At 38.5% G+C, this 20368-nt stretch overlaps 1 protein-coding gene across 1 annotated transcript in view; it reads left to right on the plus strand.

Moving 5' to 3' along the window:
- The window catches only part of IFT81 (intraflagellar transport 81), a 154536-nt gene that overhangs the window by 95465 nt on the left and 38703 nt on the right, over nt 1-20368 (plus strand). The window lies entirely within an intron of this gene.

A 20368-nucleotide genomic window follows, 5' to 3' on the forward strand; every position in this document is an offset into this window, starting at 1 on the left:
CTTGAGAAAGAAGAATGGAGCTGGAGGAATCAACCTTCCTGACTTCAGATTATCCTGCAAAGCTATAGTCATCAAGACAGTATGGTACTGGCACAAAAACAGAAAAATATAGACTAATAAAACAACATAGAAAGCCCAGAAATAAAGCCATACACTTATGCTGCTGTTGCTAAGTCACCTCAGTTGTGTCTGACTCTGTGCAACCCCATAGACAGCAGCCCACCAGGCTCCCCCATTCCTGGGATTCTCCAGGCAAGAACACCGGAGTGGGTTGCCATTTCCTTCTCCAATGCATGAAAGTGAAGTCACTCAGTCGTATCTGACTCTTTGCGACCCCATGGACTGCAGCCTACCAGGCTCCTCCGTCCATGGGATTTTCCAGGCAAGAGTACTGGAGTGGGTTGCCATTGCCTTCTCCACATGCACCTATGGGTACCTTATTGTCGACAAAGGAGGCAAGAATATGCAATGGGGCAAAGACAGCCTCTTCAATAAGTGGTGCTGGGAAAACTGGACAGCTACATGTAAAAGAATGAAATTAGAACACTTCCTAACACCATACACAAAAACTCAAAATGGAGTAAAGACCTAAATGTAAGACCAGAAACTATAAAACTCTTAGAGGAAAACATAGGCAGAACACTCGATGACATAAATCAAAGCAAGATCCTCTATGACCCACCTCCTAGAATAATGGAAATAAAAACAAAAGTAAACAAGCGGGACCTGATTAAACTTAAAAGCTTTTGCACAACAAAGCAAGCTATAAGCAAAGTGAAAAGACAACCCTCAGAATGGGAGAAAATAATAGCAAATGAAACAACTGACAAAAGATTAATTTCCAGAATATATAAGCAGCTGATACAACTCAATACCAGAAAAACAAACAACACAATCAAAAAGTGGGCAAAAGATCTAAATAGATGTTTCTCCAAAGAAGACATATAGATGGCTAACAAACACATGAAAAGATGCTCAACATTGCCCATTATTAGAGAAATACAAATCAAAACTACAGTGAGATATCACCTCACAGCAGTCAGAATGGCCATCATCAAGAAGTCTACAAACAATAAATGCTGGAGAGGATATGGAGAGAAGGGAACCCTCTTGCACTGTTGGTGGGAATGTAAATTGATACAGCCTCTATGGAAGACAGTATGGAGATTCCTTTAAACAGTAGGAACAAACCACCATATGGCCCAGCAACCCACTCCTAGGCATATACCCTGAGGAAACCAAAACTGAGAAAGACACATACACTCCAGTGTTCATTGCAGCACTATTTACAACAGCTAGAACACGGAATAAACCTAGAGGTCAATCAACAGATGAATGAGTAAAGAAATTGTGGTACATGTACACAATTGAATATTACTCAACCATAAAAAGTACCCATTTGAGTCAGTTCTAATGAGGTGGATAAATCTAGAGCCTATTATACAGAGTGAAGTAAGTCAGAAAGAGAAAGATAAATATTGTATACCAATGTATATATATGGAATCTAGAAAGATGGTATCAAAGAGTTTATTTGCAGGGCAGCAATGGAGAAACAGACATAGAGAACAGACTTATGGACATGGGGAGAGGGGAGGAGAGGGTAAGATGCATGGAGAGAGTAACATGGAAACTTACATTACCATATGTAAAATAGATAGCCAATGGGAATTTGCTGCATGTCTCAGGAAACTCAGAGGCTCTTTATCAACCTAGAGGGGTGACTAGGGATGGAGAGGGAGATGGGAGAGAAGGGATATATGTATACCTATAGCTGATTCATGTTGAGGTTTGACAGAAAACAACAAAATTCTGTAAAGCAATTATCCTTCAATTAAAAAAAAGACAACCCCAAACCAAGAAAAAAAAGAAATGGGAGTATTTTAAATGATACTTGGAAGCCAACAGAGTGTGCTTCATGATACCCTTGCTATCCAGGAAATAAAGATTAATTATGCAGCAACTTTGCTTTATAAGAGAACAGTCTATCTCCTTGCATTTTTATCTTTTCTTAGGAAAATACTGCCTATTTGACAAATACCAATTGCTATGGCCATATTTGGCACTGAATAGTGCTTATAACTCAGTATTGGATATTCCCTCTATGCAAATGTGACGGAAAAGAACCTCATGCCAAGCTATTAGCTTTTATCTTTGACAAATTATAGTGAATAGGAAAAGTATCTGATGACAGAAAAGAGCACATTTTTTAAGGAGAAAAAGATAATTTTGGATATGGATAAGGTCAACTTAATTTTTAAACAATGTTTGGTCAGAAACTAGAACAAATCAAGTAAATCATTTGGCAGTTACCTAAAAGAACAGAAGGTATTGGGGAACATTAAGCATAATTTTATAAAGAACAAATCTTGGTAGACCAATTTTGTTTTCTACTCTGATAAAGCGGTAGACCATATGGACAAAAAGGAGGAAGTTTGTTCTACTTAAAATTATATAATATAGCTGGACTTCACTGAGGTTTCATTTGGTATCACATGGTAATTGCCAAAAAATCATGTTCTTTGCCACCCATCTGTTAACACAGTTGGTGAGAGGGTATCAAGAAATAGTAGCATGGTGTTCAAAAAGAGTATTGTGCCCAGAGTCACAAATAGAAGAATGAGGAAAGGGAGGGCTAACATTTATTGAGCAACTTTTATGCAAGGCTCTGTGCTAGATGATTTGCAAACATATTTCCCTTCTTGAAAGAGAGATTACTATTATTTCCATTTTACAACTAGTTGAAACTCAGGAAAATTATAGATTTACACAACTAATAAGTGGCCACGCAGGATCCAGGTCTCTCTCACGTGTTCCTGTTGACCTTAAGCAAATCACTTCTCCATTTTTAAAATAATGGATGTCCAAGCTTCTGAGAAACTCAAAGGCTAAGTCAACATGTAACATCTGGCATCCAAAAGTGATCATTCCTCTGGGACCCATGTTGCTGCACCTGGAAGAGGCAGGATGGCAGACTAGTTAGGTTATGGTCTCTATAACTTGGTCTGAGTGCACATCCTGGCTTTCTTAGCCTACTTACTAGCTGGGTGACCTTGGCCAGCTTCCTTAATGCTTAGAGACAGTAAGTAACTTGCCAGAAGTCACACAGTGAGTTGCAGAGCAAGGATTTGAATCCAGATCTGAATGTCTGTGCATCTGTGCTCCAAAATGAATACTGAACTATTCTTCAAGGTACTATTAGAATGAGTTAATTTTAAAATTCATATTTGACTCTGAATAGGACCACATTGTACACAGTCATTAACTGGAAACAATAGTTTGCTAGAAACTGTATGACAGCCATTTATTTGGAAATAAACTTTCATTCCTTGATTGTCCATATGTAGTTGTTTGACTAATCTTTTCTTGGAAAAATTGAGGAATGTGACTGTGTTAGGATGAATGGAACAAATATTATACATATAGTAATTTATAGTCCTTTGTCATTTTTTTCTTTAGAGATCAGTTCATTTTTAAAATTCAATATCAAAGTGTATATTTTGATGCTTCCTACTGCCATTAAAGTCAATATTCCAGATGTTACATTTTGTCTAAGAATTTTAGCTCTTCTAATTGCAGATGACAAGTGCTACAGGCATTTGTTCTCTACTAGATTTTTCATTTGTGTTCCTTTGATTTTTCTTATTAAAAAAGATGGGGACCTCCCTGGCCGTCCAGTGGATAAGACTCTGTGCTCCCAGTGCAGGAGGCCTGGTCAGGGCACTTGATCCTGAGTGCTGCATCTAAGACCTGGAGCAGCCAAATAAATGCATATTTTTAAAAAAACAGGTGAAGAGCCTAAAAACACTTGTTTTTTTCCTTATACTTTGGTTAACAGTTTATTTTCAATGATGGCCTTGTAGGCAATGTATAGGGATGAGCACAGCAAAATCTTATTCTGCCAGACTTCTGACATAGGTAGGAATTTCTTACACAGTTGGAAGTATCTTCTTAGTGATAGAGATTTTCTTGCCAGTCTAGTCTATCTTGATTTCTTTCTCTTCAAACAAGTGTTCGGTAGGTGATAAAGAGGTTAAGTTTAGAGACTACAGTTTCTAACATAACTGAAAATTTATAATAATGAGTCTCTAACTCTCCTTTATATCTTGAAGTTTTCTGTACTGGATTTAAGTATATAAAGTACATATATAAGTACATAAAGTAGAAGTCTCACTGAATGATATTCTCAAAGAATTTTGATTGCTTTCATCTCTGAGAGAAGTCACCCCCAAAATGCCATGGAACTTTGCCCTTGATCCTAACCTGCTTATTATTCTCATCAATAATTTAGGTTAATAATGTTTATTATGTAATTGAATGTGCCAGACACTATATTAGGTTTATTATATACATTATCTCATTTATTTCACTGAACAACTCTATGAGATAGGTATGATTATTATTCCTAGGTTTTACAGATAAGGAAACCAGCACACAGAGGGCTTAGGCTCACTTATCCAAGGTCATATTGCTAGTAAGTTGTGGCACCATGATTTGAATTGAGGTAGGTTGCACAGAGTCAGACATGACTGAAGTGACTTAGCATACATGCATGCATTGGAGAAGGAAATGGCAATCCACTCTAGTAGTCTTGCCTGGAGAATCCCAGGGACAAAGGAGCCTGGTGGGCTGTTGTCTATGGGGTCACACAGAGTTGGATACAACTGAAGTGACTTAGCAGCAGCAGCAGTCTAGCTCCAGAAACCTTAATAATTTTCACATAGCAGGAAGCTAGAAGGAATAGTCAGTCTGAAACAGGTGATAGCACTGTAATTCAAAGTCATCTTGGTAGTTAGGAGACTTGTGCTTAAGTAAACAAAATGTCATTAATGGGATTATAAATAATAATAATGTAGAATCTGAGTTTTATCTGCAGCTCAAAAATTATGCATTAGTTGTTGTTGCAGCCTGTATGGGAAGGGGGTTTAGGGGAGAATGAATACATGTATATGTATGACTGAGTCTCTTTGCTGTCCACCTGAGACTCACAATACTGTTAATCAGCTGTGCGTGTATGCTCAGTCTCTTCAGCTGTGTTCAACTCTTTGTGACCCTATGGACTGTAGCTGTTAATCTGCTATACTCCAATATAAAATAAAAAGTTTTAAAAAAATCATCCAGTCGTAATGCGGCTTTAAAAAACAAAATGCTGAGAATTCCCTGACAGTCCAGTGGTTAGGACTCAGTATTGTCACTGCCAGGGCCCCAGATTCAATCACTGGTAGGGAAACTAAAATCCCATAAGCTACCTAGCTTGGCCAAGAAAAAAATTTTTTTAAATTATACTCTGTTAATAAAAATGTAATATCATATTTATGTGAAATTATGCTTAGAATATTATTTTGCATTTTTGGCTTCATGTTTTAAGAAAGACATAATCAAGCCAGAGTCCACATGAAGGTGACCAGAACAAATGAAAAGTCTGGAAACATTCATGGAAAGAATTCATTATGAATTAGCTGAGAACAAAAAGCTAGGATTATGGAAGGATCTGCAGAAAAGAGTTAAAACAGTGGACCTAAATCTGCTATTTTTAGAAAAACTTGCTTGCAAGATTGGCCCTTGGCTGGCGTCTGGGAAGTTGGATTTTAGAATTCCCACCATTCCTTGATAAGATTGGCTCACGTGCCTAAACTATATGTACGAAGAGTGTGGTTTATGTTGAATACCTGCTTTCCTTCTTGGAGTCTGGAATTTTGGTATGGGCTAGGCAGAATATGCCTACGTGATCAGCCCCCAGTAAAAACTCTGGGCTCTGAGTCTCTAATGAGCTTCTCTGGTTGGCAGAATTTCACATGTGTTGTTATACCTCCTTGTTGGAGGAATTAAGGGAGAAGACTCTTGGAAGCTTGCCCCTGGTTTCCTCCTGACTTCACCCCATGTGCCTTTTCCTTTTGCTGGTTTTGCTTTGTACCATTTCACTATAATAAAGCACAGCCAAGAGCATGATTTTATGCAGAGTCCTGTGAATTCTCCCAGCAAATCATTGAACCTGGGGGTTGTCTTGGGGACCCCTGATTCAGATGGATTAGTATTACTCTTGTTTTGGGATGGAATGTTCTTGCTAGATCTATTAAATCCACCAGGTCTAATGGGTTATTTAAGGCCAGTGTTTCCTTATTAAATTTCTGTCTAGATGATCTGTCCATTGATATAGGTGGGTGGTAAAGTCCCCTACTATTATCGTGTTACTGTCAGTTTCTCCTTTCATGTTTGTTAATATTAGCTTTGGATATTTAGGTTCTCCTGTCTTGGATGCATCTATGATTGTTGTATCTCCTTGTTGGATTGATCCCTTTATCACTATGTAATGTCCTCTTTCTTTGTTTTAAAGTCTATTTTGTCTGATATTAATGTTGCTACCTCAACTTTCCTTTTGTTTCTATTTGCATGGAATACCTTTTTCCATCTTCAAATCAAATTGAATTCAACAACATAGTATACATCATACACCATGATCAAGTATGATTTATTCCAAGGTATATAAAATAATAATAATATAATATTTTGAAAATCAGATTGTGCAAGTAATATCTGAATACATTTTCATGAAATGAAAAGCAAACAGTACACATAAAGCAGAAGTCCCCATTGATTACCTTTTACCTCCAGTCCTTGGACTCTTTGTCAGAGAGAAACCACTGCTACTAATTTTGTAAACCCTTTTAGTCCTTTCTCTGGAGATGGACACAGATTGGGTAATATGCTTTGTGGGTTTTTAAAAATGTGAATGGTATTGTACTGTGTGTGTTGTGTGACTTATTTTTAATAACATGTGTCAGAAATTTTTCCACGTCGGTAAATGAAGAGGCTTTTCTCTAGAGGTTTAGAAAATCAGCTCTGGAGGCAGAACACCTGTGTGCAGATCTCAGCTTTGCCATCTCTCAGCTGTTCAACCTAACAGCTAATGTCAGTAGTTACCTAACTGCTCTGTGCCTCAGTTTCTTTATCTGTAAAATGGGGACAATAATAGAACTCACCTTCGTATGGTGGCTGTGAGGGCTAAATGATTTAATATAACTAAGCAGTATACAATAGTGGCTGGCTTATAGGAAGTACTTCATAAATACAAACTACAGTCATAATAATTATTGTCATGTACAAAATTTAATTGCTATATTGTGTTCTATAGAATGTACAATTTTTTATTCCAACCGAGAATGTACAAAAGGATCTGTTTCCTCTGTTATTTAAAATAGCACTTGATCCTCATTCTTTTAATTTCCTTCATTCTGACAGTATTATATTTTAATTTTCATTTCTCTTAAGATTGAACAGCTGTCCACATACATGTTTGGTCATTTATATTTCTTCTGTCATTTGCCCTTTTACTGTCTTTCTTCATTTTTTTCTAATGGAGTGAATGTTTTTTTATCTCTTTATCATATTTTTACCTGGATTTTAGTTGTTAATCTAGATAATTGTTCTAGTCTGTCATTTATCTCTGAACTTTGTATATGCTGTCTTTTGTCACACTGAGGGTTTCCTCCCCTTTTTTTCTGAATAGTTTTATTGAGATATAATTTATGATAAAGTACAAATTGTTGCTCTTGTTCCACACTATGATAACTTCATATATTGGAACAGAATTTTAGTAATAAGTGACCTTGGTTTTCCATAGTTTGAGGTGCTATAAAAGTGTTTACATAGAATTATCTTGCTTTATGCAAAATTCAGTGTTAGAAGAGATTTAAAAAGTGTTAGAGCAGAGTATAATAGTAAATGTTCATAATTATAAATCTGAGTTGTCAATAAAAGGTTGATGTGATCAGTACGATTTTAAGATAACAAAGCTGGAATAGCATCTCTCCCAGGAATCATACCTGTTATTATTTTCCCAGCTCACACCCCACAACCCTGAAACATTCCCATACCACTCTGTTCACATGTGTTCTAAGATGTGCATGCTCAATCACTCAAGTTATGTTCAACTCTTTGCAACCTCATGGACTATAGCCCTCCAGGCTCCACTGTACATGGGATTCTCCAGGCCAGAATACTGGAGTGGGTTGCAGTGTCCTCCTCCACATGGTCTTCCCAACCCAGGGATTGAACTCATGTCTCCTGCATTGACATGCCAACTGTTTACCACTGAGCCACCTGCAAAGCCCATGTTCTACGATACAGCTCACTTAAGATCACTTGTTAAATTTCTGCCTCCTCTAAGAAACCAGTAAGCTCCTCTATGGCAGGGCCATATCTCTTTTTCGCCACCATTTACTTAATAGCTGGCATGTAATAAACACTTGGTAAATGTGTAGAAAACCTGAATAGAAGTGTATAATCTAATCCAGATACAGATTTTTTTCATTAGAAAATTGATATTTTAAAATGTCATGGCACTTCAGTTGATAAGAAAAATTATTTTTATAAAGTCTTCATCCTAACCATAGTTGTTTATTATATGAAGTTATTTTTAAATACCTGACCATAAACCTAAATTTGCCATTTAATACAGTAGTCCTCAGTCAGTTCTTTTGTTAAATATGATCTTTACCCTTTCATGGGCAATAATCAGCTTGGTGACTTTGTCTCACTGATGGAAGAGCAGAGAATAGAGGCTGTACCTAATGTAGTAGTGCCACATAGCTTCCAATCTTTACCATCTTTGCCACCTTGGTATCTCTGAATCTCTGCTTTAATTATTTGAAAAGTAAAACAAAAAATTAGCCACAGTGATTCAGTGCTAGTACCCTTCTCAGAGCTGTCATTCAAATGAATGCATGCCTTTTGAATCTGAACTTTTTTATAGCAACAACTGAACCTTTGGTTAAGTTTCCATTGGCATTTCATGCATTGAAAGGTCACTCCTGGTTTATGGTGTACGGGTTTAGAGTTCATTATATTTTCTTCCCTAACCATTAAAAGAAGGTCAGCTGTTTTGCAGTTAATGGCTACTTTAAAAATGTGCTTGATCAAATAATATGTATAAGTAGCTTTAGAAAGAGCCAACCGACTCATTCTACAGCTACTGATGGAAATCCTAGAGCTAAATTGCAAAGATTATGAAATCTTCTTTAAATACTTCAAAGAGAAGCACAATGAAGATAAGGGAATCCTGGCAAGATTAGCTGCAGCTGTCAGATCCTGAAAAATTAGGAATCAAATTTTGACACTTGTAATTGAATCATCCACCCTTCTAAGTGAGTCCAGGCAAACTTGTGATATTTTTAGAACCTTTCAAATCACATTACCCTCTTTAGAGTTCATAGCAGGACCTGAGGCCCCTAAAATTTCCCAGGAGATGGAACAAAACAGAATCAAATAAATTTGCCTCATTTCACTACAATAGAAGGTAGGCTATTATATATGCAGTCCATGTAATCCCACAGCTTTAACTCCAAATGTGAAAACTTTTCATAGAAAATTTTTTTGAGAGTTAACTGCTTGGACAGCAGTTGAAAACCCCATTAGAGATATAGTAACAGCTGTGTGGTGGTGATTTGATTTATAATAGAAGCACAGAGACCTTGGATGGTATGATTAACTGTGTTTCCCAGATGGATATTCCTATGCCACAAGTTTCTATTAAGACAGATTTCTACTAGCATATATCACATTGCTTATTATAGACCCTCCCAAGAGAATCAGCACTTAACTATCCACTACCATATGTAGGTAATTATGTTGTTTATGCTTGGCTTAGTGAGATTTTCTAATTTAAAGTTGAAAACATTAAACTAACAGGTTGGAAAAGGTTAGAATAGTGTTTGTATGTCTATATTTATATATTGTGCTAGTTATGATGAGTGATTTCAGAAGACTAACATTTTAGCAGAAAACAAAAGTTGCTTAAAAACATTTTTTTTCTTGACTTAAAACAAATAACCACTCTGATACCAGACTTCAGAGAATCCAAATGATTTATGACATGAAGCATGACTTGAAAAGATGGCCTTTTCAGGTTTTCTGCAATTCTGAATTCAGACAGAATAGAAGTGGCCAAAAAAATTATGGCCATTTCGGCATATTCATTCTACTCTTGAACAGTTGGTGTTATCCATCTCACATATAACTTTCTTGGTTGGGCCTATTTCTATAGTTTTCTATGGTTAAACATCATTTGATAAAATAACTGACAAAGATGTGATTTAATTAAGAAGTGGAAAATAGCATGGATAGTGCACTAACAGGATCTGAGGACACAAGTATTCATTCTAATCCAGTTTTTTTTCTAACTTTCTGAACTTCAGTGAGTTGTTTTAATTTCTCTATAGGTTTTCTCCTCTGTAAAAGGAGAAATAGTGTTAAAAAATAGCTCTTTGTAATTCTTGACCATATAAAGTGCTTATTATACGGTTGTCTTATAACGTCTTCACAGCTTAAGTACTGTGAAAATAGCTTCATGGCCGATATTGAGTTGGAAATTTGCAACATAAGCAGAGATTCTTGTTTCCACGTAAATATCCAGAATGATATCTGGATCCAGTAATACTTTTGAGTTCCAGATAAGCTTGAAAAATATTTGTAAATGATTATATACATAGGGAAATAAGCTGCCTTGTCCTTTTAAAAAGCTTGCTCAGATTTTGACCATTACTATTAAAGGTTCCAAAACATATTAAATGGGCAAAAGGAGAAAGAAGATCTGTCAAATTCCATTTTTATCACAAAGGAATTGAGTCTGTAAAATTGGTCCTGAAGCCAGAATCTAGCACTATTAAAACATTAATCTTACTAATCTCAGCATCTGAAATGATGGCTGCTCTTTCATAGATGACAAATTTAGATTACAGTTGTGTATTGGACCAAATGATTAGTAATAGCTGCTATAATGGGCCTTCCTGCACAGTGGCAATCTTTATAGTTTACTTTCATGACAAATTGACTTGATTGGCCTGCTCTATGTAGTGCACTGCTGAAAGCTTTTTCCTTAATGTTCCAAGGATTTATTGTTTATCTCGTGCCAAAGTTCCTTCAAAATATTTTTAATTTTTAAATATCTAAGAAATAAATCTCAAAGAATTCACGTATGACCCTACATACCCAACACACAACATTTATCTTTATTTCTTCATTCTTTTCCAATCTCAGTTTATAAACATACATACAAAAATTTTAGTTGTACTCAGAGTATGTAGATTTGTAGTTTCTTGCAGTAGTGATTGTTCTGTTTTACTTCTAAAGAGCACTATATCACACCTAGATCTTTACTCTTCTGTTCGTTCTAATTATTTGACATTTCTTTGTTTCTTAGTGTTTAAAAGGAACAGTAAGTTATCTCATCTTCCATGTAATCTTTGTTGTTATTGTTCAGTCACTAAGTCCAATTCTTTGTGACCCCATGGGCTGCAGCATACCAGGCTCCTCTGTCCACTATCTCCCAGAGTTTGCTCAGATTCATGTCCATTGAGTCGGTGATGCTATCTAACCATGTTATCCTCTGCTGCCCCTTTCTCCTTTTGCCTTCAATGTTTCCCAGCATCAGAGTTTGTTCCAGTGAGTCGGGCTCTTCACATCAGGTGGCCAAAGTATTGGAATTACAGCCTCAGTAGCAGTTCAAACAAAATGATAGACATTATTAATCATTATCCATCATTCAATTTTATAGAACATTAGTCCATTTTATGGATCTTATTTAAATACCTCCCCGAAGGCAATGGCACCCCACTCCAGTACTCTTGCCTGGAAAATCCCATGGGCAGAGGAGCCTGGTGGGCTGCAGTCCATGGGGTCGTGAGGAGTCGGACACGACTGAGCGACTCCACTTTCCCTTTTCACTTTCATGCATTGGAGAAGGAAATGGCAACTCACTCCAGTGTTCTTGCCTGGAGAATCCCAGGGACGGGGGAGCCTGGTAGGCTGCCGTCTGTGGAATCGCACAGAGTCGGACACGACTGAAGTGACTTAGCAGTAGCAGTAGCAGCAAGGTCACTTTAAGTGGTGGAGCAAAGATTTGAAATTGTTTCTCTGATTGCAAAGCCCATGATCTCGACAATTCTCTGAACGGCTTCTGTGACCCTGTTGTACTTCTCCTAGGACTTTTAGTGATTAATTTATAAGTTTATAAATTTTTGCCCAGATAAGTCATTATAACAGAATTATGAGTAAATTTAATTTTTAATACTCAAAGTCTGTTCAAATTAAAGTCTATCAGCTGTAAGGTTTTTGTTGGTGATGGGCTTTTTTGAGGTGGAGTGTTCTTTTCATTATAATTTTTTAGAGTAACACAAATATGTAGTTTAAAAACTAAAACAGGGGACTTCCCTGGTGGTCCAGTGGCTAAGAATCTGCCTGCTAGTGCAAGGGACACATGTTCAATCCCTGGTCTGGGAACTAAGATCCCACATGCTGCAGGGCAGCTAAGCCCATGCACCATGACTACTGAGCCCGCGCACTGTAGAGCCAGTGCTCTGCAACAGTAAGCCCACACACTGCAGCTAGAGAGTAGCCCCCACTCACCACAGCCAGAGAGAGCCTGCACGCTACAGTAAAGGCCCAGTGCAGCCACATAAAAGTGCAACAGTAAACAAAGCTCGTAATGAAAATAATGATGCCCTTCCATGCTCCCAAGTCATGCCTCCTAGAGGCAACCACTTTTAATGCTTTTACTTGTTTCTTCTAATATTTACCTTTGTATTTCTAAACAACAAAGATATTTCTTTGTATATTTCTTGATATTTAAAAAAATTTTGGACAGGCTGTGACCAACCTAGACAGCAGAGACATTACTTTGCCGACAAAGGTCCATCTAGTCAAAGCTATGGTTTTTCCAGTAGTCTTGTATGGATGTGAGAGTTGGACTATAAAAGAAAGCTGAAAGCCAAAGAATTGATGCTTTTGAACTGTTGTGTTGGAGAAAACTCTTGAGAGTCCCTTGGAATGCAAAGAGATCCAACCAGTCAATTCTAAAGGAAATCAGTCCTGAATATTCATTGAAAGGGCTGATGCTGAAGCTGAAACTCCAATACTTTGGCCACCTGATGAGAAGAACTGACTCACTGGAAAAGACCCTGATTCTGGGAAGGCTGGAAGGCAGGAGGAGAAGGGGACAACAGAGGATGAGATGGTTGGATGGCATCACCAACTCAATGGACATGAGTTTGAGCAAGCTCCAGGAGTTGGTGATGGATAGGGAAGTCTGTCATGCTGCAATCCATGGGGTCACAAAGAGGTGGACAGGACGGAGCAACTGAACTGAACCATAGGAAATGAGGATTTAGCTCTACTTTCTCCATTCCCTGTATACCCTCCATATCCATCCTTATGTTCTTTATAGTCTCCCAATATAATTATAATTTCTGGTTATGTCACTATTTACTATATACATTATGATGATTATATAAACATGTTATTTATAGCTAAGCCACACAGCATATTATGATTACATATCCTTTCTTGTACACTTCTGTTTTTTTCTCTTCTTATACTGACCTCATGTTTTTGTTTTTGTTTGGTTAGTTTTTTAAGTACCTATCACTCACCTAACTCTAAACCTTCTGGTAGAACTGTACAATTTCTCTTAATATGGCATTATGGTCATCCACAGTAATCTAGTAATTATATTTCTTAAACCTTGGGACTAATTCTTTCTGGAGCCCCTCTCATTCTTCTGTTCCAGTGTAGGAAAATTAATTTCTAGGCTTGCTATACAATGGTAATCTCAGGCTTCACAGTTGTTATCCTGAAAATTTCTCTTACCACTCTTTTGTTTTGGATCTCCTGTTTCCAAACCTCAAGTCTTCTCTTTCTTGGTTTGTTTCCTTGTTATAATAGAGAATGTTCCTGAAAATAGGAACATGGATAATACGTTTTTGTGAATCTTGCTTGTTTCAAACTGTCTTTTTTCCGTCCTCATACATGATCAATAATTTGACTAAATAATGAATTCTGGTTGAAAATCTTTTTCCCTGAGAAATTTGAAGGCATTATTCTATTGTCTTCTGGTATTCATTGGGCTTCCTGGTGGCTCAGTGATAAAGAATTTGCTTGCCAATGCAAGAGATTAGGAGACTGAGGTTCGATCCCTGGGTGGGGAAGATGCCCTGGAGGAGGGCATGGAAACCCACTCCAGTATTCTTGCCTGCAGAATCCCATGGACAGAAGAGACTGGCTGGCTACAGTTCAAAGTGTCCCAAAATGTAGGACATGACTGAAGTAACTGAGTATGTGCATACTCGCTAGTACTCATTGTTGGTATCTGAGGCTGTTCTGATTCCCAGTCCTTTGATGTGATCTTTCATTGTTATTATTGTCATTTACCTCTTCTTGAAACTTTTAGAATCCTCTCTTTATCTCTAGTTTTCTAAATTTTTAAGATTGTATACTTAAGTATAGCTCTTTCTTTCATTGAACTGTGCATTCTGTTGGCTCTTCTAATTTAGAACCTTTTGTTCTTTGGTTTTGGAAAATTTTCTTGTATTATTTCTACCTTTTTTGTTTCTATTGTCTTCTGGAATTCATTGGTTAGATTTGGGACCTTCTTGATTGATTGTTTAATGTTTATTTACTTTCAAAATGTTTAATTTTTAAAAATTATGTTAAATAAGAGTAGTGAAAGTTTGTGTGTGTGTGTTGTATATGAAAGGCATTCCTTATGGCTCAGACAGTGAAGAATCTGCCTGCCATGTGGGAGACCTGGGTTCTGTCCCTGGGTTGGGAAGAGCCCCTGGAAGAGGGCATGGCAACCCACTCCAGTATTCTTGCCTGGAAAATCCCCATGGACAGAGGAGCCTCAGTTCAGTTCAGTGGTTCAGTCATATCTCTTTGCAACCCCATGGACTGCAGCACTCCAGGCTTCCCTGTCCATCACCAACAAAACTTTGTGCACACCAGGACTCAGGAGAAAGGAGCAGTGACCCCACAAGAGACTGAGCCTGTGAGTGTCCAGCAGTCTCCAGCAGAGGCATGGGTGGACAGTGGCCTGCTATGGGGCCAGTGGCACTGAATACAACAGTCCTGGGAACCTTGGGGCATGCTGGCATAAGTCCTGTTGAAGGAGGACTACCGTTACTGCCATTACCCCTACCATAGTTTGGCCTTAGGCCAAACTACAGGAGGGAAAAGAGTCCTACCCATCCACAGAAAATTGGATTAAAGATTTACTGAGCATGGCCCCACCCATCAGAGCAAGGCCCAGATTCCCCCACAGTGAGTCCTTCCCATCAGGAAGCTTCCACCAGCCTCTTATCCTTATCCATCAGAGGACAGACAGAATAAAAACCACAATCACAGAAAACTAACCAAACTGATCACATGGATCACAGCTTTGTCTCTCTCAATGAAACTATAAGACAAGCCATGTAGGGACACCCAAGATGGATGGGTCATGGTAGAGAGTTCTGACAAAATGTGATCCACTGGAGAAGTGGCAAACCACTTCAGTATTCTTGCCTTGAGAACCCCACAAACAGTATGAAAAGGACAGGGACAGAGGAGCCTGGCAGGCTACAGTCCATGGGGTTGCAAATAGTTGGACACGCCTGAGTGACTAAGCACATACTTTTATTACTCAGCTTAAAAAAACAACACTTTTGAAATTCCTTTTGTGCCTCTACATTATCCCTGCCTACAGCCTGAAGCAGGTATCTTCACTGCTCAGAGGAGTTCAGGGTTCCCGTTCTCTGGGTGGAGGCAGCCATCTAGGGTTCCCACCCCTGTGGCCAGGCTTGGCTGGGGCCATCATTCCAGAGCTGGGTGAGCTTCTGACCCTGTTTACTGCTTTCCTCCAAGCAGACACTGTAGACAGTACTGACAGCTGGGGACAATCTAAGCAAAGGGACATTTAAATGTTTTGCCATTCCTTAATAAAAACACCCAGAAAAGAAAAGCAAGCAAGCATAACCTCTAGATAGAGAGGAACTTCTCACAGACACTTTGCAAACATCACATGCTCTCTTTCCTCGCTGCAACACCTAGATTGTCTTCCGAGAAAGATCACAGATCTTGGTGAAACCTACTTAAGAATAAGAACAAGTGAAAAGATCTTTTTTCTACCTGTTTCTCACAGGAAAGGGGGGGGAAACCATTGTGGGAGCTGTCAAAGGGGCCTCAGGGCTTTCCTGACTGTCCCCGTAGCAGGACTCCGGCCTCACAGTCAGGAGACGGGGGTGAGGAGTGATGTGACTGTGGACAAAACGCTTCCCTTCCTAGGCACCATCGGCACAGGGAGGTGACCCCAGCATTCCTCTGTAGAGGTTGGAATTAAACAGGAGTAGTAGGAGGTCTCAGAGAAGGCAATGGCACCCCACTCCAGTACTCTTGCCTGGAAAACCCCATGGACGGAGGATCTTGGTGGGCTGCAGTCCATGGGGTTGCTAAGAGTCGAACACGACTGAGTGACTTCACTTTATCCCATCCAGTTTCCACCCCTCTCAGAGGATACTCCATCATGAGTTAGGTTTTTATCCTTCTGTGATTTTTATTTACTGTTTGACCACCCATTTGTATCCCTAAACAGTATATTATTTAGTTTCCTAAGCAATACTGCTAATGGGAGCATTCTCTGTTTATTCTGTAACTTGCTTTTTTGGCTCTACATTATTTCTTGAACCTATAATTATTTATTTTGATTGTGTATACTATATTGTATGAATATAAAACAATTAGTTATGGCATTTTTTCTGACTTTTTGCTATTGCAGGTTTCTATCAATATTATTATGTATGTTTCCCTGTGACTATGAGCAAGGATTTTTGGAGGGTAGTGTTTCCTAACTTTTTTCACAACATGGCACTTAAAGTAAATAGTTACTGTTTAGCATACTGAGATAAAAGGACAAGGCTGCTTATAGCTGAGGATTACTGGCCTGGGAATTCTTTATAATATCTTGCCCAGCTGCTGCAGAGTCTAAGTGGATTAATATGTGGGCACACCTGTACTGTTTGTGCCACATGAGTGTCCTGGAGCACACCCCATTTAGGAAGACCTGCTCTGGAGCAGTGCTTCTTAAAGTGTGGTCTGAAGACCTGTTCTAGTACACAAACTGTTAGTTACTAATCCACAACCATGTAAATTAGGAGGAAGCATTTAAGAACATCTAAATAGGAAGTCAAGAAACACCTGGAGTAACAGGCAAATTTGGCCTTGGAGTACAGAATGAAGCAGGGCAAGGCTAATAAAGTTTTGCCAAGAGAATGTACTGGTCATAGCAAACACCCTCTTCCAACAACACAAGAGAAGACTCTACACATGGATATCACTAGATGGTCAACACCAAAATCAGATTGATTATATACTTTTCATGCAGCCAAAGATGGAGAAGCTCTCTACAGTCACAAAAACAAGACCGGGAGCTGACTGTGGCTCAGATCATGAACTCCTTATTGCCAAATTCAGACTTAGATTGAAGAAAGTGGGGAAAACCACTAGACCATTCAGGTATGACCTAAATCAAATCCCTTATGATTATACAGTGGAAGAGAGAAATAGATTTAAGGGACTAGATCTGATAGAGTGCCTGATGAACTATGGACAGAGGTTCCTGACATTGTACAGGAGATCAAGACCATCCCTAAGAAAAAGAAATGCAAAAAAGTAGATGGCTGTCTGAGGAGGCCTTACAAATAGCTGTGAGAAGAAGAGAAGCGAAAAGCAAAGCAGAAAAGGAAAGATATACCCATTTGAATGGAGAGTTCCAAAGAATAGCAAGGAGAGAGAAGAAAGCCTTCCTCAGTGATCAGTGCAAAGAAATAGAGGAAAACAATAGATGGGGAAGACTAGAGATCTCTTCAAGAAAATTAGAGATACCAAGGGAACATTTCATGCAAAGATGGGCTCAATAAAGGACAGAAATGGTACGGACCTAACAGAAGCAGATGATATTAAGAAGAGGTGGCAAGAATACACAGAAGAACTGTACAAATAAGAGCTTCACGACCTAGATAATCACGATGGTGTGATCACTCACCTAGAGCCAGACATACTAGAATGTGAAGTCAAATGGACCTTAGGAAGCATCACTATGAACAAAGCTAGTGGAGGTGATGGAATTCCAGTTGAGCTATTTCAAATCCTGAAAGATGATGCTGTGAAAGTGCTGCACTCAATATATCAGCAAATTTGGAAAACTCAGCAGTGGCCACAGGACTGGAAAAGGTCAGTTTTCATTCCAATCCTAAAGAAAGGCAATGCCAAAGAATGCTCAAACTACCGCACCATCGCACTCATCTCACATGCTAGTAAAGTAATGCTCAAAATTCTGCAAGCCAGGCTTCAGCTGTATGTGAACCATGAACTTCCAGATGTTCAAGCTGGTCTTAGAAAAGGCAGAAGAACCAGAGATCAAATTGCCAACATCCGCTGGATCATGGGAAAAGCAAGAGAGTTCCAGAAAAACATCTATTTCTGCTTTATTGACTACGCTAAAGCCTATGACTGTGTGGATCACAATAAACTGTGGAAAATTCTGAAAGAGATGGGAATACCAGACCACCTGACCTGCCTCTTGAGAAACCTGTATCTAGGTCAGGAAGCAACAGTTAGAAATAGACATGGAACAGCAGACTGGTTCCAAATCGGGAAAGGAGTCCGTCAAGGCTGTATATTGTCACCCTGCTTGTTTAACTTCTGTGCAGAGTACATCATGAGAACCACTGGGCTGGATGAAGCACAAGCTGGAATCAAGATTGCTGGGAGAAATATCAATAACCTCACATATGCAGATGTCACCACACTTATGGCAGAAAGTGAAGAAGAACTAAAGAGCCTCTTGATGAAAGTGAAAGAGGAGAGTGAAAAAGTTGGCTTAAAGCTCAACATTCAGAAAACTAAGATCATGGCATCCAGTCCCATCACTTCATGGCAAATAGATGGGGAAACAGTGGAAACAGTGTCAGACTTTATTTTTTTGGGCTCCAAAATCACTGCAGGTGGTGATTGTAGCCATGAAATTAAAAGACGCTTACTACTTGGAAGGAAAGGTATGACCAACCTAGACCACATGTTAAAAAGCAGAGACATTACTTTGTCAACAAAGTTCTGACTAGTCAAGGCTATGGAATTTCCAGTAGTCATGTATGGATGTGAGAGGTGGACTATAAAGAAAGCTGGGTGCAGAAGAATTGATGCTTTTGAACTGTGGTGTTGGAGAAGACTTTTGAGAGTCCCTTGGACAGCAAGGAGATCCAGCCAGTCCATCCTAAAGGAGATCAGTCCTGGGTGTTCATTGGAAGGACAGATGTTGAAGCTGAAACACCAATTCTTTGGCCACCTGATGTGAAGAGCTAACACATTTGAAAAGACCCTGATGCTGGGAAAGATTGAAGGCAGGAGGAGAAGGGGACAACAGAGATGAGATGGTTGGATGGTATCACCGACTCAATGGACATGAGTTTGGGTAAACTCCAGGAATTGGTAATGGACAGGGAGGCCTGGCATGCCGCAGTTCATGGGGTTGTAAAGAGTCGGACATGACTGAGTGACTGAACTGAACTGATCTGATAGATTTGATACTGTATAAACATTGTTATTATTTTATAAGAGTATCCAGTTCACAAACAATTAGAAAGTTTGAAAAACTGGTTAATCACCATAGATAAGTGTGAGAAACCCTGCTGTTTGTGGGCCTTGGTGGTAGATGGGAGGTACATGGTCAACCTTAGTAGCTATGCCCAGTTGACTTCCAAATTATTATTCCAAATTTATATCCCTCACTCTCAGTGGTGTATAGGTGTTCTACTTCCTCCACATCTTCAACAACGCTTAGTATGGAAGGGCTTTTTATTTCTACTACTCAGATGGGCATAATAATGGTATCTTACTATGGTTTTAATTTGCATCACTGATTATAAATGAGGTCAGACATCTTTTAATATGCTTATTGGCCACTTTAGGTTTTCTTTTCTATGAAGTGACTATTCAAGTATTTTATCCATTTTTCTATTGGGTTATTTGCCTTTCTCTCATTGATTTGTGGGTTTAATTTATGTATTTTTGGATTAAATTCTTTATTGGATTAACATGTTACAAATATATTCTTCCCAACTTGTGATTTATATTCTTAATCTCTTAATATATATTTTGATGAACAGAAGTTCTGAATTTTAGCAGTCAAGTTTATCAACATCCATTTTCAGAAATCCTTTCCTATCTCAATAATCATAGTGATATTTTCCTACATTCTAGATTTTTAGTTCTCGTTTTCACATTTAAGTCTGTATAATCCAGTTGGTATTGATTTTTTACATTATCAAGTAAGGGCTCCATTAATTGAGCATTTTATTCTTTTCTTAAATTGAAGCAGAGTTGTTAGTTTCAGTGTTAGTTTGTTGTATAGCAGAATGATTCAGTTACATACATATTTTCAGATTCTTTTCCATCATAGGTTATTACAAGATATATTCAATATATCCCTGTGCTATAGTAAATCCTTGTTATTTATCTGACCCTGACTACCTTTCCCCTAGGTAGTTTGTCCAGTGAATGTCAAAT

The sequence above is a fragment of the Ovis canadensis genome, chromosome 17 (assembly GCF_042477335.2).
Source record: "Ovis canadensis isolate MfBH-ARS-UI-01 breed Bighorn chromosome 17, ARS-UI_OviCan_v2, whole genome shotgun sequence".
In the NCBI taxonomy this organism is placed as follows: Eukaryota; Metazoa; Chordata; class Mammalia; order Artiodactyla; family Bovidae; genus Ovis; species Ovis canadensis.